The sequence below is a fragment of the Pteropus medius genome, unplaced genomic scaffold (genome assembly GCF_902729225.1).
Source record: "Pteropus medius unplaced genomic scaffold, Ma_sr-lr_union100, whole genome shotgun sequence".
In the NCBI taxonomy this organism is placed as follows: domain Eukaryota; kingdom Metazoa; phylum Chordata; class Mammalia; order Chiroptera; family Pteropodidae; genus Pteropus; species Pteropus medius.
Genome location: NW_024340849.1, coordinates 31384673 through 31410323, shown reverse-complemented (window position 1 = coordinate 31410323; position 25651 = coordinate 31384673). Strand labels below are relative to the sequence as shown.

Below are 25651 nucleotides of genomic sequence, written 5' to 3'. Positions count from 1 at the left end.
AGTACTTTTTCAATTAAAAAAAAAAGAAGAGGAGGCTGTAATGATCAACTTGGTTATCATAATCATAAACCAACAAATCTGTTCTCAAACCAGTAAGGCCACAATTTTTAAAACAGGCTTAATACAAGATCACTTTATCTTTGTTGCAGGACACATGAGGGGGGGAGATGAGAGAAAAAGAAACAGCCCAGAAGTGGAGGTGCCCTAGCAGAAGGGGTAGGGTCTTATTGAGGTGGGAATTTCCAAACCAGACTTCTCTGCCCTTCACACTTGGGAGGACCAGGTTCATAAAGATCCCACCTAGGAAGACCACTGGTACTCAGCAGCCCTTTGCATCCCTTAAGCATGTCAGGGCAGGAAAGAAAGACCTAGAAGCACTGCTCAGTATAGAGGCCCCTCAGAGCACCCGCCAGGAGCAGAAGGTGGGAAGGGCATATACACAGCAAGCGGGAGTTACAAGCAGGGGCTTCTGAGTCCAGCAGATCTGGTCTAGTCACAGCTCTGCTCCCCAGTACTATGTGCTCCTGGGCAGGAACATTCTCTTCACCCAGGAGCTGGGGCAACAGCAGACCCTGCTTCACAGAGTGGTTGTGAAGATATGTGATGACAGCCGTGGAAACTGTGGAGCACCAACTTTGTCAATATTATATTAGGAGTGATCAGGAATCATCAGCTTTGAATTTTATTTATTGTAGGACTTTTCTTCCTAATATTCAATCCTTTATGTAAACATTATAATTTAGGTCATATTAACCTTTTATAGGTGAGGAAATGATCTTCAGGTTAGTCAAGAAACTTGCTTAGAGCTGCACAGCTAGTAAGTGGCAGAAGCTGACTTCGGGGTCTCTCTCTACATCTCTCTTCTGCTCTTCCAACACCAGACTGTCTATCATCTTGAAAGCTGACAAAAACCCAAGAATCAGGGGAAAATTGACCTTTAGTTTCAAGTTTCTCTCATTCACTCAATCAGTATGACAAGCACTGTTCCCAGCACTTGGGATATTCATCAGAGAAGAAAACAGATCTGCCCTAGGTAGGATGTTTATTATCTAACCGTAGAAGGCAGATAGCACAATTGACAAGAATGATTAAATTGTGAATTAATTAGAAAGTGAAAGGTACTTTGAGTAAAGAGTAAGGGGATCAGGAGAAAGAAATGTACATATTTAATGTGTACAATTTGATGACCAATAAACATTTGTTGAGTATCTTTTATGCACAAAGCAATGAGGGAGTGGACAAAAATATAAAGATTTGGTTCATGCATTAAAGAATTCAACATTTTCACTGGTGAGATATTTTCATTTGTATTTTCATATAAGGTAGGACATGATGAGTTCTATGCCAGAGGAAGAGGAAATCTAGAGCAGAGATAGGGACTTTAGCAGAGAAGATGAAGAAAATGTTAACAGGACTATAAAAGCATTAGAGCTGGTCCTTTGATGGATGAGACAGACTGAGATGAGAGGGAGGCAACGGGGAGCCACTGAACAATTCTGGCAAGAGAATGGCCAAAACACTGCTTTAAGAATTAATCTGGCGATACTATAAAAGATAGATGGGAGAAGGCAGAAACCAGAGCCGTGGGGTATATGCAGGAAACTCAGAGGGAAAACACAGTGCTATTTAGGAAAAACAGAAAAATGTTGTTTTCTGCAACTAAATTGTGATATCATAAAAACTGTTTTAATTTTATTCCACAGTGGGCTCTAAAGAGGAAGCTAAGAAACAATTGCAGTTAAGTTAATCAAAATGAAAATTTAATGTTAAATCCTACTGCTAGCTGATGCAGTAAACACTCTATCAAGAGGATTCAGAATGATTTTCAAAACCATAAAATAGTAAGAAGCCAAGGCCTATTTTTGAGCTTACATCTTTTTAATTTTTTTCAAAATTAAAGTTGAACCATGTGCCGGCTTTAGGCAAAAAAAAGTTTCACAAAAATTGTCTAGAATAAAAGTTAATATAATCATTTAAAATATCCTAGGGTAGGCCACTAATAGAGGAATTACATAAAATGAATCCATAAAGTAAACAATTTTTTTTGTGATATAATTATCCTGTTGCTTAACTACTATGTATAACATAATAAACTTATATATTTTGCTCAATGATGTAGTAGGAAGAAGTCTACAAGAATTGTGTGTTAAATTCCAAAATATGGTAATATCATCCTGAAATTTCTCCACATCTAGCATGCTTCTAGGATATACTTTAATTGCCTAGTTTGAACTTGACTCCTTCATGTTAAGTCTTAACGCTAGGAAAATTAAAATCCATGAATCCTTCAAAGTAAGTCTGCTTAAAAAAAGAAGAATCAATCTCAAAATTTTATTCATAAAGATATAAGTACCTTGATGTTCTCTGTAGCATTATTCATGGTGGCCAAGACATAGAAATAACTGAAGTGTCCTTCGATAGACACAGACAACAGTTTAGTGGTTACCAGGCAAAAGGGGGAGGGTAGAAGGTAAAAAAGTTAAAGGGGTCAAATGTATGGTGACGGAAGATGTGACTTTGGGGGGTAAAAATACAATGCAATAAACAGATGATGTATTATGGAACCGTACATTCAAAACCTATATAATTTTAGTAACTAATGTCACTCTAATAAATTTAATTTAAAAAAATCAAAATTTAAAATAAATATTATCACTTGGACATACACAGATTCTGCTCCTTTGGCTGCTGGGACAATATAATCTCCTGATTCATCTTTCTGATCTCTCCTTGTTACCGTCTCTGTGCCCCCCTACCCCTTTACATTAGCTGTAACTATAGGAGTAAACCAAAGTTCCACCCTTAGCCTGTTCATTTTTTCTCTCTCCATTCAATCTTATACACCTCTCAAGGATTCAATTAGTTATGGACAACTCCCAAGTTACTAACTTCTATTCTGAGCTCAGAGTCCAGACTTTATCTTCTACACATTTCCACTTGGACAGCTCCTTGCCATTCATTGATAGATTTGTTCATTCAACAAAACACTTCTCGAGGACAGACTATGTTCTAGGACCTGGTGATACAGTAGTGAAACAAGTACTTGCTCTTATGGATCTGACCTCCTTCCTGGCCGGGTTTTCAAACTTCTGGTCTTCACTCTTTCAATTTATTTAAATATTGCTGTAGATAAAACTTTTAAGAATACAGCACTGTTCATCTTACTCTTCTGCTCACATCTGCCTTTGGTTCCCATTCATATAGAATGAAGCCTTAAATCCGTGGCCCAATACTCAAGGGCCCCATGATCTAGTTCCAAAGGGTCTATGACCTTATGTCCCCCACACTGTACGTTAGAGCCCAAAGAACACATTCTCTGTTCCATATACACGCTACACTCACACATCTAGGCCCTTGCCTTACTCATTTGCCTGAGCCTTTATCTCTGAATCCTTGTATCTACCCACTACTCATACTTATCCAACTCACAAAGTTGAAAGACAACTCCAGTGTCACCTTCATGAATGTCTTCCTGATACAAATGCTAACATTTTAAATTTAAACTGAACTGATTATTTTTTTGCTTATATTCTATGATAAATTTATACATCTCTTTTAGAGCTAGAAACATGAAGAACTTAGACTGACTTTTTAATATTTATAGATATTTAAATAATATTATAATAAAAATAATTTAACACTGTGGGAATTATAAGCATTTTACCCCCTTTTTAAAATTGGTCCATATATTTACCAAGTTCGAGAAATATGTTTATAGAAGTTAAGGAACAAAGACATTCAGGATCATAAATGCTGTTGGAGGAGACCCTTACTAAACTGTTTCATCTTACCAGCAACCACAGCAATGCAATGGAACTCAGACTCACTGCCTCATGGTTTTGCTTTTTAAATATTCTAACATATTAATCTTTATTTAGATTATTTTCCCCCTGGACATGGAGTCTTATGTTTTTCATGCTGCTTGTAACTACTTTTAGCTCTGTCTAAACTGTAATTAAATCCGTTACAGTTAAATGTAGCTGAGTTAGTATGCAACTGTAGTGCCTTTGCATATGAACTACTCTGGATGTGTCTGAATCAGTTCATGTCGTTTATAAGGTCTGTTGCAATAGAATCCAAATCGCTATAAAATGTTTTTTTTTTTTTAAATTTTTAAATGTGAAGACCAAGTATGAGTGCACCCAGATGGCAATTTATTACATTTTGATATTAAACCTGTTAACTTTCTATTGTTGGGTTTTTATTAAAGTTGAGCAGAGAACAAAATAGACACATACCTATGTAGGTTTGGTTTTTGCCATTCTTATGTCATATATGACAAATGGGGGATTTCACGGAAGTTGTGTTGTGACATTTGGCAGCTGGTAAATTTAAATGTTTTTGATTTTCCACATTTGTGTCTCTTTATTCTTGATATTGTATTTCGCACCAGAGTAACAGGCTCAGTCAACAATCTGGGGCTGTATCACTACAGAAGGCATGCGCTTTGAATCTTTTAAACTCCTAGAATACCTGATTTTCCACTTTGCATTTATTTTAAGTATGCTTTTACCCCCAATTTGCTTGGTTTCTTCTCAGTACATTGGTAGAATCCTGTTTGTGGTGGATACTCACATATCTGTTGACTGATTAATAAGGCCCCAATGAAATAATTTGATTTATTAATATGTTATAAGAATTTGATTTATTGAAAGTGGTATTATTTTTACCTGTTATGGACATAAACTGTTCCTTATGTTAAAGCTAAATCTATCAATAATAGGTAAATTAATAGGTTCTGTGATATCTGTGTTCTCCTTATTATAATCTAATTTAACAGTTGTGCATTGTTTTACTTCACCAATGTTAAAAGGAAAGCTGGTCAAGTGATAACATTGTGCTTGTACTTCCTCATCATTAATAGTGTTGCTTAATTTTAATTATTGTTTACTTGACCTTATAATTCTTTTCATGTAGACGGAAATCCTACTGAGTTGGTTAAATAGTCAAACCACTGCATTTCTCTTACAATTTAAACATTTAAAAAAATACCTTCAGTGGCAGGGGCTGATTACTCAATAGGATTCCTCTTCTTTTTGACTCCCCTCACAATTAAGTGGTGCCATGGCACTGAGTTCTAACCAATGGTGTGAGCGGAAATGACATTTCCCACTTCCTGTCTTGGCCTTACCCATGAAAACTGCCCACAAGCCATCCACTCTACTCTTTCCTCAACCAAGGGCTGAATATTGATTCCCAGGAAGACCTTGGAACAAGCTGAAGATAGCACAGCTGCCAGCAGTCTGGGTTCCTTAATGAATACATAGTGGAACAAACCGTCTGCCCGTGCCCTGACCACACTCTGAACTGTGATGTGAGAAATACACTTTGACTGTGATATTATGCCAGTGACGTACTGTACTATTGTAGTTCTCCTTTCTGGTTTCAGTAGTTAGACTACCTTAACTGAAACATCTCTATGCATAACCTTCCACACCAGCAATGTCTCCTGATCACAAAGGTTTTTGTTATAGAGGCTATTCTTTCTAAGTAATTGTCATAAACACAAACTTACCTTGAATTTGTAAAGGGAGCTTAGACTAAATATTCCTGTCCTCATTCTTTTACTTACATTTCATCCTACAAACTGAGGTATATAATTAAATGCTATTTAATTAGCATCCTCAAACATTTTGAATGCATGAGGTCCTAGCTGTGTTAATGTCTCACAAATAAGCAAGAAATAATTTACCGGTAGAATGGAACATGGCACTATGACAACATCTCTTTGTCCCAAAGGACGACAATCCAAATGACACGGTGAGTAAAGAAAGAGTGTAAGGGGGGGAGGAGGTAAAGGAGTGAAGAGATGACGTCACAGCAAATGGCACTAAGACAGTGAAAGAGCAAGCATGAAATCATGAATGTTGTCTGCAATTAAAAAGCAATAAAGTGTTCCAAAAAGAAGTATTAGAAGAGGAGAAAAATCCTGAAAGAAACAACTAATTTGCAACCAACTAATTAAAATAGGGAGAAATTATGAAGTGATCAGGGAGACTATAGTTACAGGAAATTATTGAAGCACAGTTAATAATTTTGAAATCACTGGAAACTGGAAAAACAAAATTTCTTCAGTGGAAAAAAAAAAGTTCTTGGAATAAGAAAAGACATTGCTTTTAGCCTAATGGTTGAGGTATTTTAATAAAGTATAGGTCTAAAGAAAAAGGATCAGGCATAGGTATTAATCAAATAAAGGTATCTAAAGCCACATGATGATAACAGCTTCCCAAAAAAAGCATAGGAAGGGGTAAGAAAAAAAAAGATAAAGCTTCTGGCACAGAAACCATGAATGCAAAGGAAAGTGAGTGTCCTAAATGTGGGCAGACATGATGAATAATTTCAGCATCCTAAAAAGTCATCTATAACATTCCCCTATTCCAAATGTCAAAGTAAGAATGATCCTCCAATGACATGGACACATCTGCATTTCCATATTCATCCACTTCAACAGGCAAGTCCATTTTTAGGTGCTGTCATTTTATGAACACTAAGATACATTTTATGATAGAGAAAGGGCTGGCGTGGGGTGGGGGGGGAGGGGACAATAGACAGCAACAGCACTGCTTGAGCTTAGTTGCTGTCCAGTTCTAAAAGTGTTGTCTGCAATGAACATATCTGTTGTCTCAAGTCCCATCCTTGAGGATGGTCACTCCTGTGTGTGAGGGGAGGAGCCTGCAGCCTTAAATAAAACAACGGTTCTGAACCCAGGTTTCACATTCAGTGTAATCGCTGGGGGACTTGTAAAAACTCCAGTGGGGCAGGCAGGTGGGAGTGGGACTCAGGTATCCACATGTTCTGAAATCTCCTCAGATGTCATAGTGTGTAGCCAGGGATCAGCGTACAACTGGGGCAGTTCAGAGCCCTAGCCCTGGAGAGACTTCGCCTCACCAGGTGACTCAATTCTTACATCTGCTTTGAGAAGGGAGTGAGATAATACCTAAGCAAGGACTTAGAAAGTGTTAGCCACATATTAAGCGTTATTACTATTATTGTCCTCAAATACCTCCGGTCACAGGATTCTCTCAAGCTACTAAACTTGCATAGCATTTGTCTGCTTTTTTTCATTTCGTAGTAATTATAAGTTATCCAGTTATTTAACATTTCATGCATATATGTTATATTTCTCCAATTAGACTGTGACATTTTTGGGAGTCAAGGACTTTTCTTGTCCTCTTTCCCGACCAGGGTCATTCACTCAGCTAGTATCAATAAACCATCATTGGTAATTCAACATGGTCATCATCTCCTATTTAGCTCCTATAAATTGACACATTTCCCTACTAGATGAAATTAAAGATATTTTACCCCTTTATTTTCTTCTATTTTACAATAAAAAATAAGGGCAATTCTATTTTTTAAGACCCCCCTTTCTATTTAAACCATTTTTTAAAGCAGATTATTTCAGACAAATAGGAAGCTTTTCATCAAGAATGATTGTTGATTTCAGCACAATAACCTGTAGCAGTTTTTTATTTTTTTTTTTATGATTCACCTTTAACTAGAAAGTAGCAGAGATCACTAGACATCGACTAGTATCTCACTCATTGCTAGTCAGTAATATATTGTATGAGCTGGGTATATGGCTGTCCAGAATACAGAATACTGTTCCCGCCCCCAGAGCAATTAGGTATAACAAAGTTATTAAGGTATAGACAATGGGATATAGTGGAAATAGTGTGTGCAACTTCCAAGATATATATTTTAAAAAATATCTTTAATATACCAGAAAGTTTCCTGACTGAAGTTTATAATTCCATGATTTTAGCATATTTACAGAGCTGTGCAATCATTGCTACAACCTAATTATAGAACATTTCTAGAACCTCAAAAGAAACCTCATACCCATTAACAGCCAGTCTCCACTACCCACCCCAATCTTAGGCAGCCACTAATGTAGTTTCTGTATCTATAAATTTGCCTATTTTGGACATTTCATATAAATGGAATTATAAAATACGTGACCTTTTGTGTCTGCCTTCTTTCACTTAGCATGTTTTCAAGGTTACGGTTCATCTGTGTTGTAGCGTGGATCAGTATCTCATTTCTTTTCAAGGATGAATAATATTTGATTGTATGTATCTACCATGTTTTATTTATCCACTCATCACATGCTGGGCATTTGGACTGTTTATAGTTTGACAGTTACTGAGTACAGCTGATATGAACATGTGTGTACAATTTTTGTGTGGACACGTTTTCATTTCTCTTGGAAGGGGTGGAACTGCTGAGTCACATAGCAATACTAAATTTAATGTTATCAGAACTCCCAGGCTGTTTTCCAAATTGGCTGTACCATTTATATCCTCACTAGCAATGAATGAGGGTTCCAATTTCTTCATATACTCTCTAACACTTGTTATGATCCATCTTTTTAATAATAGTTATCTTATGGGTGTGAAGTGTGTCTCATGGTTTTAATTTGTATTTACTAATGATTAGTGATGCTGAGCATCTTTTCATGTGCTTTTTCATCATTCCTTTATCTTTTTTGGAGAAATGTTTATTTAAATCTTTTGACCAATTTTAAATTTGGTTATTTGTCTTTATTGTTGAGTTGTAAAAGGATGTTGTATATTCTGGATAAAGTTTCCTGTCAGATGTATTATTTGCAAATATTTTTCTTCATTACGTGGACTGTACTTTCACTTTCTTATCCTTTGAACCACACAATTTTTAAATTTTGATAAAGTCAAATTTATTTTTTCTTTTGTTTGTGCTTTGGTGTTTATGTGAAAAACGTTGTTTAACTCAAGGTCATGAAGATTTATGCCCATGTTTTATAGATTTTAGCTATTATTACATTCAGGTTTGTGGCTTATTTTGAGTTAATTTTTGTGCATATGAGTAGGGGTCCAATTTCATTATTTTGCATGTGGTTACCCAGTTGTCTAAGCACCCCTTGACAAGATTACTCTTTCTTCATTGAATTATCTTGCCTCCCTATCAAAAATCAACTGACCATAAATGTAAAGGGTTTATTTCTGGTCTCTCAATACTATTCCTTATATCTGTTCTTGTGTCAGTACCACACTCTCTTAATTACTGTAGCTTTGTAATAAGCTTTGAAATAGAGAAATGTGTCTTCCAACTTTGCCTTTTAAGATTGTAATGGTTTTTCTGGATCCCTTGCATTTCCATATGAATTTTAGGATCGGCCTGTCAATTTCTACCCCCATAAAAGCAAGCTGAGATTTTGATAGTGATTGTGTTCAGTCTACAGATCAGTTTGGAGAGTATTGCCATCTTAACAATATTAACTCTTCTGACTCATGAACATGGGATATCTATTTATTTAGGTCTTTATTTCAACAACATTTTGTAGTTTTCAGTGTGCAAAGCTTGAATTTCTTTTGTTAAATTTATTCCTAAGTATTTTATTTTTTTTGATAGTATTGCAAATAGAATTTTTTTAAATTTCACTTTTTTGGCGTGCTCATTGCTAGCGTAGAGAAGCACAATTGATTTTTGTATATTGATATATCCTGAAATCTTGCTGAACTACTTGTTAGTTCTAATAGTTTTGTTGTTGCTGTTGTTTTGGTAGATTCTTTAGGGTTTTCTATATACAAGTTTATGTTATCTACAAATAGAGATAGTTTTACTTCTTCCTTTCCTATCTGGATGCCATAATTTTTTCTTTTTCCTGCCTAATACCCTTGGCTAGAATCTCCAGTACAATGCTGAACATAAATGGCAATCAAGATGTAGCTTTGGAGAAGATGTGCCATTCTTTTTCCTCTTTATTCTTCCTGATAGGTAGGATATAGATGTAATTATTGAAACCATTCCAGTAGTGACCACCACAGACTTTGAGGGGAACTCTGGACTTAAATTGGATCCATAACATAGAAACAACTGAAAAAGAAACCTAGGTCCCTGTCACCTTGGGCAACATACCAATCTAGACATTTTGTCTTTGAGTCTCTCTGACTTGTAGACAAACTCAAGCCTAAATCAATATAGGAGTATTAGAATAAAATAAGAATTGTGGTACCTGCATTTTTCAATCAACATATATGAACTACTTTCAAGACAGAAAAGAATCTTTGTTTTTGATTATTTTTAAAACCAATTTTATTAAAGGTGCCCAGGAAGTACTGTCTAAGCCTGGTTCCTGGTTGTAAAATCTGAATGAACAATGTCTGGTATCTAATTTTTTTACTTCAGAATAATTCCACGGAGTTTATAGAAAATAGCATTCATCAACACTATGATTCTGATAATTACTTTCAAGCTTCCTAAATAGTTTGTGATTATGGAGGCTGCATCATTTTTACTGACTCCAATTTACTTCATAAAGACCAGACTATCACTCAAAAATCACTAAAAAATCTTCTGTCATACAGGAGATTTAATATCATCTTTAAGTACCTCAGTGATATCACATGGTGAGTGCTAGAAAGAAAAAGTCAATCTATGGACTATCGATTACGCATCCATTTTATCATTACTAAGAATAAAGACCCAGTAACTGTCAACTCCTCCCCTTCCATTGCACTTTGTACTGTCTCTACTGTAACCCATTATTAGGAGCTTCTGCAAGTGTGTAAGAATGTAAAGGAAGCAACTTAATTCTTTGGAACAAAATCCATAACATGCCAAAATCAGGAAGACTTTTCTTTTGTAGCCCCGAGGATATTCTTATTCTTGGAAAATATTCTGATTAAGGTAAGCCAAATATCTGCTATCATTAGCCATTTGACTAATCTAAAAGTGACCGCTAATTCCTTTACTGACTAAACGTATCAAAAGTTTAGGAAGATGAAACAAATGCTAAGGAAGTATTCAAATCCCAATAGTACCTCTCCTTACTTTAGGTACATAACACATGAAAAAACAAGGAACCTTTCTGTCTGCCTTACCAGATCATCAGTTCTTTAGGACCAACGCCATCTCCTTTTCTGCTCTGTCTGCATTCCATGAGACTGATGAGTAGGTGTATAATAAATACTTTCTGAATGAACAATCTTGGGCAAAAATTGTGTGAGCATTTATATATCAAATAAGTTTAAGTATAAATTAAGTACTCAGGTCTTATTGAACATTTAAGCCCCTCAAGGAGAGCAGACTATTTATAAAAGGCTATTTTTTTTTGATTACCTTCTATTGATCTCTTCTGACCCTGAACAAACATCCACAAATCTACATTGTCTGAGATCCCTTTTTTCGACGAATACTCTATCTATTCAAGGGCCCTAGGACTAGAATCTTGGGTTCTAAGCAAGTGAAAGAGTTGTTGTGTTTTCACATTTTATGGTTTATCGTGAAATCCCAACAAGAGGAGAAGGAAAGAAAGATTCAGACAAAGCACTAAATGGTAATGAAGTCTAAGATTCATGGTGAAATCTAAGCAAAAAGGAATGAATGAAACAAAAGAGAAAGATGTTTAAAAACAAGAGGGAGAGATTAGCGGTATATTATTACCTCTTTTCAATGAACCCTTGAACAAAGGACTCCTTTTCAACAGCAAATTTACTAGAAATTATCCATGATAGATTCTTGCTGTGTGAAACAGAAATATGCCTATCTAAATCAAATCTGACATCTTATGCTCTGAAATACTGAACTGTACCTAATATTTAAAAGATAAGAATTCTATGCCAAGTGATTCTTAGAAAAACAGGTGCACAATTGTAGTATCAATATTTCTACAAACACTCAAAATATAGTAAATCTCCTAGCACAATACCTGGCACATACCATGGAATCATTTACTGGCAGGTGAGAGAAGGGGCTCAGATTTACATAGGAAAAATACTCTTTGGCAATCCATTAAAAGATAAGTCTGCTGTATTTGGTATGTCCTCCAGTGTTAGACAGTGAGTGTAAGATGATGCGTTTGGTTGGTGCAATGTGTATCTTTGTCACACTGTGAGATGTTCATACCATAAAGGCATGCAGAGACCAAGAGAAACTGAGAACCATAGGAGAAGGCAGGCCTCATCTCAGGATCCTCCAGACACCAAGTGATGAGAAGGGAGAGCAGACAAAGGCCAGTCCCCGGGCACATTTCCTAGGATCTTCATCTTCCCAGCCCTTAGGTCTCTGCTTCCACTAATTCGAATGAATATATCATGACTCCATGTGTTAGGCAGAGCAGTATGAGATCTCAGAAAGAGCCTAGGGTTTGGAGCCATATTTAGGTTTGAATTATGGTTCTAATATATATTAACTATATGATCACTGGCAAATTATTTAACTTCTTTGGGCTTCAGTGTTCTCACATTTAAAATGACAGTAATAACATAACAGAGTTCGTAACAGAATGAAATGCTCGGCCTCCCTGACTTCATCTTGTTTAAGCCTGCTTTGTTCACATGGCCTTCAGGATAATAGCTTCTGCTTAGTCTTGCATACAGACATGCTAATCATCAGAAGAATTCTGCTTAAGGCTTGAGTTTTACAAAAACAGCCCCTTACCAAAAAATGCCTCTCCCAAAGAGATAAGGGAACTAAATATTGTTATCAAAGATACGCAGGAACCTCATGACTGAACTCACATCAACGAGGGTCAACAGACTAAGCCCAATCTTCTTCAGATCCTTGCCAGCACCCAGATGTCTGCGGTCATGAATCAATAAATCTTTCCTTACTCCAAACTCTGATGTTTTGAGTTTTGGCTTTTCAAAGTGACACAGACTTTGGACAAGTGGACATAATAGAATGAGAGTAAATATAAAGGACTCAAGATAGTACTATGTAGATAGAAGGCTCATGAAAAATATAGTTTCGATTTATTTTCTTCCTCCATTAATTCCCTTCCCCTATTAGCTGGCTCAGGCACACAATATACATTCTCTGTCCAGTGAAAAAATACTACACTAATGAGCAGTGATTTGCATTTTATGCTTCACTCTGACTAATAAAATAAAAGGTGTGATCTTTACCAGGTGTAAATGTTATTTTAAATCCCAAAATTTTATTTTGAGAAGGTAAACTGAGCTACAGGTCAAACTTATGGGATTTTCACTGCCATTTTCAGTTTTAAATTTGGTTAACATTCTTTGCCTTGAACTTTATTATGTGACAAATAAAACAAACATAATACTAAAGAATCAAACTAAAAAATATGATTCACTGCTATAGAAGTTACACCAAAAGATATATTCTTAAGAAAAATATTTGAATTACATATTTGACAGTTTTTAGAATTTCTTCACATTAAGTAGATATCAAAAAACTCTGGAGAGCCTTAAATGGAAAACTAAACAAGATTCTGAAACAAAGATACAAAAACACACATGCCAATGCTGAAAATCTCATATTTCCAGTATCAACACACAAAACCAATGAATTTTAATATTCTTTGTACACAAAAAAGAGAGTTAGTAAGAAACATGCAGGTGTCAAATGACATCAAAGTTTTTATTTTTCCAGGTGGGTTGCCTTGAAGGCAGAAGCTAGACAACACTTTACTTCTATGAATTCAAAATACATACAATAAAAAAGTTCAACATGAAAGAATATCATATTAAAATACTGGAAATAAAGAGTCAAAAATGTTTTAAAAAATCAGATCACTAAATTTTATGGACAGGTCTATAAAGATACAGTAGGCCTAAAAAGTACTAGCTAGTGTCTCTGATAAGCAGGGCACAACTTAAAATAGAACTGGAAAACAGAATTAAAAAAAAAAAATTCTAAAAAAGAAAAAAAAAAGAATAACTAAGAGTTTATAGATACCGACTGAAGGACATCATCAGTTAAATTGGTACTGTGGTTAGTTATGTCCCCTAACTAACTATATTGGTTACAGATAAATGTAGGCAAAATGTAACAAGAAAAAAAAAGCACTTTGACATTTAATCCTCTGTAAACAGGGCCATTTCCTAAATGCGTAATCTGAGACATGGAACATTTCACTTGCTTGAGGAGAGGCAAGATATAGTTTTGAGAGCTCTCAAGAGTATTATGTGCACATATACTTCCTTAAAAAAATCTATTTTAATGGACCAAAATTATGTTGGCAACTACAGATAAAAGGTCACTATTTGCAAAGTTTCATTTATGTTAAATTTAAACAACATTTTGAAGATTTTCACAGACATTGACCAATAGCGTATAACACACCTGGCTCAATAAATGAGAGTATTCCTCATACCAAAATCTTTCAGTGTGTCACTCTGTGAACATGACCCAATGACTTAGAGTGTTCCAAGTTTGACCAGATGAATAGACAGAGAGTTGGAATATAGTTAATCATATTTAAATATATTAGATTTCTTTGGAATGAGGGTAAACCTAATTAAAGACATTCACCTGGAAAAAGTGGATACATTAAAAATGAATATGGAAAACTTTCCACTCCATCGCATTTTCCCTTCTAGATTTAAGAAATAAAAAAAAATCATTTTACAAATTAGCCAGTGAACCAGTTTCCAGAATGTTAACGTAATAAAAAGAGAATATTTGCTTCCATTTCATTTTTTTTCTAGATGCAAGAGAAATACTAGATCGAAGATCTGAATAAAACCAAGGAGACTAAAAGAGAACAATCATCCATATATAACAGAACTAACAACCTGTGTTCTTTGTCTAACAAGTGAGACAGTCAAAATGAGATACTTTCTCCTTGGTGTGCTTGCTTACAGATTTCACTGGTGAGACTCTGAGGTCAACTGCTCCTTGTTGCTGTGTACTATAAACACCCGCCAGCCCATCCCACACATCCTTCTGTTCTAGGTCCCAATCCTACCCCTGCCGTGGGATAGCTGCACACTGCTCTTTTGCTTGTTTTCTGCATGTGAAATGGGAATAACAGACCCATTCTAATGGATAACGTGAGAAATATCCTCTGCAGCATGATATAACATTGCCAAGAATTATGTCAGCAAAAAGGACCACAAACCTACATTCTCAAATTATTTTAAGCACGATGATACTTTAACAATGTAAATATGGAGAGATTAAGGCCTTCCCTACCTCCCTCTATAGTTGAATCCCATACCAAGCATCAGAAGAAGATAAAACCAATAAGATTGGCTCGGGGGTTTAGAAGAAAAAAACGGAAAAGAAATAGGAGTCTCCTTAATTCAATGCAATAGTGGTTATTAAGGTGACAGATGGAAAATACATGGTAAGCTTGCGAGATGCTAACACTGGAGCTCTGAAGGCCAATAATCAGCATTAGTACAGAGATATGGAGTGAGAGAGTGTTAGTCTTCTACTGCTGCATCATTAATTACCCCAAATTTAGCAGCTTAAATGTAGGTCAGAAATCTGGCATGGCATGGCTGGGTGTTCTGCTTAGGCTGAAATCAAGCTGTTGGTTAGCTGAGTTCTCATCCGGAGCTCAGTGTCATTCTTGTTGTCGGCAGAATTCAGTTGCAATTGTAGAACTAAAGTCCTGTTCTCTTGCTGGCTACTGACTAGAGACTACATTCAACTCCAAAAGGACACACTCAGGGCCTTGCCTTGGGGGCCTCCACCCTATCTCTGTGATGGAGAACCTATCTCATGTTGAATTCCTCTCATGCTTTGAATATCTCTGACCTCTTCTGTGACTGGCCTCAATTTTAAAGGGCTTGTTTGCTTAGGTTGGATTCACTGAGGATAATCTCCCTATATTAAAGTCAACTGATTAGGGACCTTCATTACATCTGCAAAATCCCCTCTGCCATATAATGTAACAATCTGGTAAAACACCAGGAGATGGAGATCTAGGAGGCCATCTTAGGGTCCTGCCCACCACAGAGCAATATAGATGGAAACCAGTTATTCCAGTATACAGCAGACACAGAATTTAAGTTGAGTATTATGGGTAAACTTTGTGTTTACGTAGTAACTTTCAAAGAGAACTTATGGGTAAAAACCATCAAAAATCACTTTATATTTTGAGATATTAGGACATGAGAACAGCTGCTATCTTGCCCAAGGTGAATAGAAGACCAAGTAAGGGTGCAACACTGCTTTATTTTTAACATCTTAAATAGCAACGCCCTCCCCCCCGCCCCCCGCCCCAAAATAGTTCACTTAGACTCTAGAAACGAAATCTTACAACCAGGTAAATTTGAGAAACAAATGCAGCCAAAAATTTATTAGTCTATGTTTAAGAATAAAATTTTAAATAATTTTCAATTTCATTTGACTTTTAAAAGTTAACTGAATATAAATCACAGCTTTAAATAGAGGGGAGTCTTTTTTTCTGAGAAGTGTTAGCCACTGACATGGGTGGGGGGAAACATTCATTACCATTTAAACTCCCATGCGTCTCTACCTTCTGGATGCATCCTACTACTGCTGGGCACTGGCTCCTGCTGACTCCACTGCTCTTTGGGTTCCATGTTCCTGACCCTGAACTGCCATCCTGGCTGGGACTGAGCCCACCAACTCGCTCATCCATTCAACAGACCACCAGGAAGCTATACACCTTTCGCGAGGTTTGTAAAGAACATTTTCATTTAAATTGTAAAGAATGGAACCCAAAGCTGGATGCAATAGAGCAACAAGGTACTTAATTGCATTGGTTTCATGAACATGAACAGGATGTGCTATGGAGCTGTCTTCATGACAGAGAATCCAGCAACCCTGGGGTTTCTTGAACTATCCCTGCTGATGCTTAAGTTCTCTCCCCAGTATTTGTGTTGCATGTACCTACATAGAGAAATATTTATAAATACTTCTGGAGAGATACAGAAAGGACATAAAGGAACGTTCTCTCAAGTGTCCTTCAGACAGAGAGCAATTAAGGAAGGGTCACTAACACTCTATTCAGCTTCATCATTAGTTTTTCCTAAAAGCAATTGAACTTACAGTTACACGTAATTGTCAGGCACAAGCCCATCCTGAGTTCCAGGTCTACATGTCCAATTCCTTCTGGATATCATGAGCTGAACTCCCTACAAGAACTTACTACCTTTCCTCCAAAAGTCCCTGCTTCTTCTACCTAAGTGAGTTCAAGCTCCACCCTCCAGTCAACCAAGCAGTCATCATCAGGGGCTCCTTCACCTACATCCACCTCCTCACTAAGGCTTATAGATGCCTATTGATTTAGAGGCAAAAGAATGTAGCAATTAAGATTGTGGACTCTACAAATAGGTTGCCTCGGTTCACATCCCAAAACTGCCACTTCCTGGCTGTGTAATTGTTAAGTTATGTAATGTATGTGTCTCGGTTCTCTCATCTGTAAAATGCAGATAATAATAATAATATCTACTTCATAGGGTTATTGTGAGGATTAAGTGAGTTAGTAAATAGAAAGCACTAACAAAAGGCACCTGGTACACAGTAAGTACTCAATAAATCTCAGTATTGCTGTTGCTGTTATTCTAACAGTATCTCTCAGCTCCATCCTCTTCTCTACCTCCTCTCTGCTCTCAGCTTCATACGGGCTCCAACAGCTCTTGGTAGAAATATTGTGAGGGTGTCCCATTTTAGATTCTGGCCTCCCTCTAACCTAGCTTCCATTTTGCTGCAAGTAGAGTCATCCAAATGCAAAAGTGCTCTCATTATTAGCCTGCTTGGAAATTGTCAATGGCCCTTGTCTGCTCAGAGAAAAAGAATCCAAACTCCATGGGTTACAGTATGAAACCTTCCTGATAAGGTCACAGCAATCACACTGGGGACGTCTGGGAACGGGAGGGCCAAAGAAGGGCCTACAGACAGAGATGGGCACAGTCCTGTGTGCTATCTATCTCAGGTCTCGTTTTTTCTCAACTTTATCCTTCCCCTTCTTAGCTGTTTAAGCAAGAAATTTCAGTCTCACACTGATTTCTTTCTTATCTCTAGAAGAGATCTGTTCTTCCTTACTTTGAAAAGTCTCCTTAATACCTAGGATAATCTCAAGTCCCTATGAGGCTCTCCCACACTAGATGCATGTCATCTTTTCAGCATGTCATCCTCTAGCATGTGACACACACGGAACTACTTAAGGTTCTCTCAAGCAGTTTCCTATAGGCCTCTGCTCCTCTGCACACTGTACATGCTTCCTTCTGCCTAGGATGGTCATAAAACCCATTCTTGGTGAAGTCTTTGCTAGAACATCTCTTTTATTTTCCACCCCACAGACGGAACTGTCTCCTTCTCTTCTCTCTCGGCAGTCCATACACATCTTTCCCAGGATCCTTCTGTGACATTTCGTATTTGTGTGCTTGCCTTCCACACTAGGCTGGGAGTTCAGGGTCTTGGCAGCCTAAGTATTTAATACTAACACTCAATTTACGTTTGCTGAACAGATTCCTGTGTAACTGGCACTCTACTATCATTTTCCATCCTTCAAATTAAGGATGAAAGTCTCACCATGTGACATTATTTCTAACAGAAGAGAATTTGGTATAAGAAAAGTTTTCTCAGAATCACCACAAAGAGATTTTGTTATTACACTATCCAAAACTCAAAGCCTATCAATCTTTGGCAAAGACCGGGAAAATATAATGTAAAAATGTGGGCTTAATGCATGAGGCAAATAATTTTTTTTTTCAATCAGCAATTCTGAATGAAACAGTAATAATTAAATGTGGAATTACAGAATTTTATAACAAGAAGGGAACTTGGAGAGTCAACTGCCTTCATTTATAACCGAGGAAAAAATGTACACAAGGTCTCCGACAGCTTAATGGCAACAGAAGACTAGAACCCAACTTTCTGCTTCTTAGACTTAAACCACTCTATCCTATTGTGCCAGATGAAAAGGAAAATGAAATCACCTAGTCTACAAATGGGATACTCATATTTCACACAAACACAAAACCAGTTCATCTAAATTGTATATTTCAATGTAGTTTCAAAGCAAACCCAGCCCAGGTGAATATTGTGAGACAAGAAAAAGACAGACAGCTGGTTCTGAAGTCTGAGTGCAGAGTTTGAATCCTGGCTCGACACCACCTGAGTAAATCCAGTTACGATAATCTCTGAAGCAGTTTTCTAACTGAACTGTGAAGAACAATACCTCTTTCATAAATTGTTGTCGGTAAATGAGAACACTGATGAGTGTATTCTGTGAATCATAAATGTCACTCAATTGCCAGATATTAATTAAAGATAAGGTATTAGTTTACACTGCATTTTTTTGAGCACTAAAAAACTAGTCACTAGCTAATCATTCTGTTTATCCTCTCTCTCTCTCTCTCTCTCTCTCAATCTCTCTCATTCTCTCTCTCATTCACTCACTCCCTTACTCCCTCACTCCCTCCCTCCCTCCCTCACTCACTCACTCACTCTGGCACTTGTTCTGCTTTTAGAACTGCACTAGCTTCTAAGTAACGAAAAGAAGGGAAAGGTATTATTTGAATAAGTAAAAGTTCGAGTATTCCTTGCACTTCATTGCCAGTGATGACATAGACATGGCTCTGAAAATAGGTCACAAGTATATTATCAGCCTACAACCTTATAACACATGTTGCTACTTACCCATATATTCAGGCAGACTCAGGTCTTACACAAATTCAATGTCAGTGAAATACAGAATCCTCAAGTTACAAGGGGCACTAGGGATCACCTAAATCCTATCTTTCCTCTAAAGCACATTTAAATAAGAAGCTTAACTAGAAAAAAAAATCAGAAACTATACTATTTTATACTTTAACACAGTATAATGCTTGTACATAACTATAGATTATAGATGTCTATGAATAAAGAGAACTACATTTGAATGTCCCACAGAAGTACTTTCATATGCTGAAACCTATAATAAATTAAATGAGATAAATACTTAGCTTGTGACATTGAAATATAAATAGAAGTAGTATAAATATTTTGACAGTTATTTCTCCCTTTGGACATTAAATCTCGCTGACCTTTACGACACCGGTATATACAGAGATACATAAACATATGAATCACAGTATAATTTTCATTTAGGAAGGAAACCATAGTTATTTATGATTATAAACTAAGATAAGATACTAGGATTAGATCAAAGTCAAGGCTGAGAAAAAGGAAATAATCATAAATGTGTCCCATGTTACAAATCAGTATTGCATGAATTTGGTTAACATAAATCAATTTACCAGGGCCTGATACGTTTCAAACCAACAGGGCAAAAAATTGGATTCTAAAATAGCACCAAGTATATCAGTATTTGGTATGTATTTGGAACCAGATAAAATCATTTTCTCTCAGCATATTCATATTCATATTCATATGTATTGAAATTTTTTTTGAAAAAAGCTTTAAGCATGGCTTTATCCTGCTATCAACTTACACATAAATAGAACTTGTAAACATCAGATGTTCTACCCACTTTCCTTTGTGAAACATCCTTATAACATTCTCTTAATTCAGCATGTTGTCAAATAGTACTTATTAAGCACTATTCTCAGTAAATGAAACAGAACAGTCCCTTGTTCTGTGTTGTAATTTGGCACAGACAACGTCCACACAGGCCAGCCTTCCGAAGGGTATATCAGAACTGTTCTAAAGAAAGATCACAACAGTAAGGCCCAAGAAAAAGGCACTTAAAATTCTGTACCAGTCCCAATTTAGTGTTTGTGATTGAGTAAAGTGTCAGCCAAATGATCACTTGGCTCCTCCCCTCCACTATTTTTACCCCAATGGGTTGGCATGCATTATTAAATAACACTTACATATTCCACCATAAATGTGCATAGGATTTTCTATATATTTCCCTTTTAAATTCAATTAACTGAGTATCTCCCACTTAAAAACAAGAAAAATTTCCATATTTACTGATAGGAAACACAGTTACTTAACCAATTTATCAAACTATCATTTTGGAAAGAAATTTATGTGGAGACTCTTCCCATTAACAATTGTGGAAATTTTCCTACAGATTTTTCATTTTTAAATTTCCTACTGTTTAAGATAAATAGTGATTCCAAGTATATTGATCAACATTGGGGAGGGGGGGCGCAGCATCTGGCTCAGTAATCTAGTAATTGATCAGACCCAAGAAAGTCTCTTTTAGTGGCTGCAAGAATTCATTTTGTGTTCTGACTATCTTATACTTTGGAGCAGAGAAAGAAGGGAGTTGGAAAAGCAAAAAAGACCAACATGCATGAAAGAACCAAGATATACAAGATAATGCAAGATAAGTGCTACTTTTGTGGCCGAGATTTTAAGTCAACAGATATGCAGTGAAAGCATGTAGCCGGCCTCATAAGAACAGAGCCATACCAGTCAAAGATATGTGGAACAACAAGTCTGGCTACAGATGTCACACCTTACTCTCTTTTGCAAGAGGTACTTCTTTTTATCTAATCTAAGTCCCTCTTGAACCATTTCCCTTTCTTCAGTTCTTCCTGAGAAAAAAACATCAGCTCAGTATCTTTCTCATGACAACCCTTCACAAATTCGAGGACCACTTCATAACTGTCTTCTTGAACTTTCTGAACTTCTCTTCAGATGCAAGATTTGCAACCCCGTTACCCTTTCCTCATGGGCCTTATTTTTTAATATCCTTTGGTTCCTCCTATTGCTCTTCTGTTGGCAGTTTTCTTTCTTCAATTCTAGAGTCCAAACGAGAAAATAAATTGTTCTACTAATGGCATGGCTGACGATGGGCAAAACAGGAGTAAAGTTGTATTCTTTTACTGGTATTAAAATGTGACTCTCAGAACCTAAGGTAAAAGATACATATGATGGCAATTCTCACTTCAATTTATACTTCATTTTATTGTATGCAGATCTGTTCTTTCAGTTTCCATCTTCTACTTTGTGTATGTGAGTTTGATTCTTCAAATAACATGCTACTATTTTCTTTTCTATAGAAACTCCTCTTTTAATTTTACTTAGATCTTTCACAATTGTATCAACTCAATCAATGTAATATTACCTGAATAGCTAATGAGCTTTCCACCTATATTTTCAGTTCACTCCTGTTCGTATTACCCTCACTGCCCCAATATCCCATGATAGCTTTTGGAGCTCTAAGTTTGAGAGAGCCACATACGGTTGCCAAAGCAAAGTGACAAAGTGGATATCAAATTAACCAGGATAGGAGCTTTTCATAGGTGGAGTTACATCTTACAAGAAACACATCATTTACTAAAAATTAATAGTAGCTACCATTTAGTGAGCAGTGATTTTTTTCCCAGGAATCATGTTAAGTGTTGCTTTTAACAGTCACCAGCTCTACAAACTCTTGCCCCCAAATTTGTAGATGAGAAAAACTGAAGCACGAAGAAGTGAAGTAATTAGCCCAAAGTCACTCTGTTAATAAATAAAAGAGCTGGAAAGAAAGAGCCAAGAGTCGGATGTGGAAACCAAGACCTCAATTCTCAAATGGTGACAAGGGTGCTACATAAGGTAACTATGGTTTGGGTGTAACACCGCTACCATCAGAGGCATGAACAGAAAAGCTGATAGAAGATATAAGGAACCTGCTTATCACCCACAGCTGCACATGAAAATTTCTACTCTAAAGGACTGTATTATTATACTCTGTCACGTCACAAAATTAAAACCAGGAAAATGGAGATAAGTGATACTCTGCGTTTAAATTAGGCATCTAACCTTGGAGAGAAAAACCGGCATTAAACTTACTTAGACAACTAAAATGACTCACAAATATTTCCGATTTTCCTTCCAACCATAAAAAATGTGACCTTTCAAAAATGCCACATCATTTACTGACAAGTTAAAGCTCTATTTTCTAAATTTGAAATTTCTTAGGTCTCGAAAAAGTTCTAAACATACAACAGCGTGGGGAAAGAGAAGGAAAGGGGTCCAGTGCAATTTTAAGTATAATTGCATGAAAGAATATGACTATATATGGAGGAAAAGCATATTATACAGAATTCTAAAAATGGTGATGGATTATGTAAGAGGAAAAGGAAGTCATCCTTTTAAAAAAATATATAATACCATTCAAAATGCAGTGATCTTTGAGATATAGAGCGGCCACCTGGAGGGAAATTGTTAGAACAGTATGACAGCCTGTGAATGAAAATGGCTGAAAAAGTTATTTGAAGGTTTGATTAATTTTGTAACCTTCCTAAAGGTTATATACCATTAGAAGCTTTGGTATTATAATAGATCACTCTTGGGGGTTCTGTCTAGTTTAGCCCTTCATCATTAAATATCAGTCCTCCCTCATAGAGGAGGAGCCCCAGATACATCTGGACTACACACTCAATTTCCTGGATGATTGTGAGCCAAGGTGAGCCAATCAGACCATATTCTATCTTTTCAGTTTCTTTTAGTCCTTTGTTGTGTTCTTGCCCTTGGAATCCACAATACTCCTCTATTGTCCTTTCTGGATTAAGCAGTTCATGTTCGTTTTCATAATTTGCAAAGTCCTAGCAAAAGTTTACATTTTCAAAAGCATGTATAGAATAAATTTTATGTTTCTTTGTGTACTGTCCCTTCCTCTCAAAAAATAATCTTCTAAAAATGAAGACTGCAATGACCAGGAGGAGGATAAATTCAATTTTGGAGATTCTAATCTATTAGCCATATAACGGTTTACTCTCTCTATCAAAGAATAAAGGGAAATGCCCCATTTCGAATTTGTATTCCCTGTTAGGCATTTTGAATATCAATAACAATCAGGTCAATTAAAACTACTATCATCCTATACTAGCTATTAGAAATTTATTCCTCTCAGGTCTCCCCTGTGATGCCCTAAATCATTTCAGTGACTTTGGTGCCAATGATCTATGACTTAGGATTATTTCTACCATGACAATCAAATATAAAAGTTCATAAAACAACTTTAGCATTCTGGATAATAATGTCCACCTCCCAGAATCACTACCATTGGTACTCAATAATCAAGCCTAAACCTTTCCTCCTAACAAAACAAATCTTTTCTTCAAAGGTAGCCACAGTCACCTCAAAAAGAGAAGCTCAAGCTATTCTAAATTCTGGTGCTGACATGATGTTTTTGAACCTCACAACACAGTACTGTCAAAACTTAAAAGTGAATTCTAGCTGTGAAGATATGAGTGAGAGAAGCCAGAGAATGCTTCAGTTTGCTGGCTGTGTTTCCGGCTTGGGTTCTTGATAACATTTTAATCTACAATGATAAAGGACGCTTTACTTCTTTAATGCAAAGCACTGATCCAACTACAGGAGATCTTTGATCCTAACAAACAGCCTTTCCAGCTCGCTCCTTCCTGGTGTGGGAGGGGAGGAATGACATTCTTTAATCTTAACTGCTATTGGTCTACAGTATGCATGTAAAAAAGCAAACAACAACAACAACAACAACAACAAAAACTTGGCCACATTTTACACAACAAAGATTTGTTAACATGTTCAAAGAAGACCAGAAATCATGGTTTGTCATGGATAATCCAGTAACATGAAACTGAGGAACATGATACAGTAATAATTTGATTTCAAACACCACACCATGTGACAGTATTATATCTTCATTTGAACTCTGAAACACAATGGATATCACATGAATTTTTTAAAATCCTTGTCCTTTTCTGTTAGCAAGCACATTATAGGTCAAGCGTCATGACATAGTCACCAATCAACTCCTAGAATATCGTTTACATATCAGTACTATAGTACTGCCATGAGAATGGACAAGAGTTGTTGCTGAGTGGGGTCAAAGTGAGAAGAGGATGGTAACTGGAAGAAACAATTAACATGGAAGTATAACCTCACATACTTTTAGGTCCAGAAAACAGACCAAAGACAATCATGTTCGAAAGTTCAGGGTATCTTAAAAACTTGAAATTCAGTGTTTAAAATATCTTAACCAAATGAATTAAACTATATTACAAGTACATGGTATATATAAATACTCTGAAAAAGATGGAAAGAGCCGACCCTAGCAGCTATGGAAACAGTGTTTTTCACTGGATGTTGTAATGTTAAAGAGAGAAAGACCTATACACAAATATGGCACTCTAGTTGCTAAATTTGTTTCTCACAGGGGTATGAGTTCAGAAACTCCAATCTCCCCTCAATCCCCACCACAGACACACAGGTCGAACAAGTAAGTAAATATATTGAAAGCAAGGGGCCTCAGCCTGGCTGGGACTCTCTGAAAAGTCACAGGTTTTTTAGATTCTTTCAAGATTCCAGGTAAGATGGAGTAAGAATGCCACTCTATCTCTCCACTGAATGCAATTACAAAGCCTGAACAGAATGCATGAGACAGCACTCCGAGGGCTTTGAAGAGTAAGCAGTAGCAGACAGATTGGAGAAGGGGCCAAAAATTTGGCATAAAGAGGGAGCTCAAGAGAGCAATGCCATAAAGTTGTATAGAACTCCTGGACTTATCTCCAAGCTGTGCATAGATCTGACCTTCAATAACCTACCAAATGTCTTGAGACCTGAACTACAGTGTAGACCACTGCCTAGACCCAGCCTCGCTCTAAGGTGGGGCACAAGGGGATCAAATCCTCAGCACTGCTAAGGCTGTGAAAACTAAGCTGACCATAAGAGAAGGTTGAAACTTGCAACCTGAACCTAATCTGTTGAATACCTGCAAACACAAAGCAGAACAAAAATCAATTTTTTGCTTAAAATTTAAACAAGACCCTGGTTTCATAACAACATTCAACAAGTCCAGATTAAAAACCAAAATTGGCATATAAACAACCAGAAAAATATCAACTTGCAAGAGCAAAGACAGAAACCAACCTACATATTGAAATTATGAGACCAAGACTATAAAACAGGTGTTAAAACCATGCTTTAAGAAGTAGCAGTAAACACTCATGAAATAAATAAATAAAAAGTCAGCAAATAGAAACTTTAGAACTAAAAATACAATAACTGAAATAAAATACTG

At 36.5% G+C, this 25651-nt stretch overlaps 1 protein-coding gene across 2 annotated transcripts in view; it reads right to left on the bottom strand.

Moving 5' to 3' along the window:
• Positions 1-25651, bottom strand: part of GAREM1 (GRB2 associated regulator of MAPK1 subtype 1) — a 174267-nt gene that overhangs the window by 111700 nt on the left and 36916 nt on the right. The gene's annotated exons all lie outside the window — the stretch shown is intronic.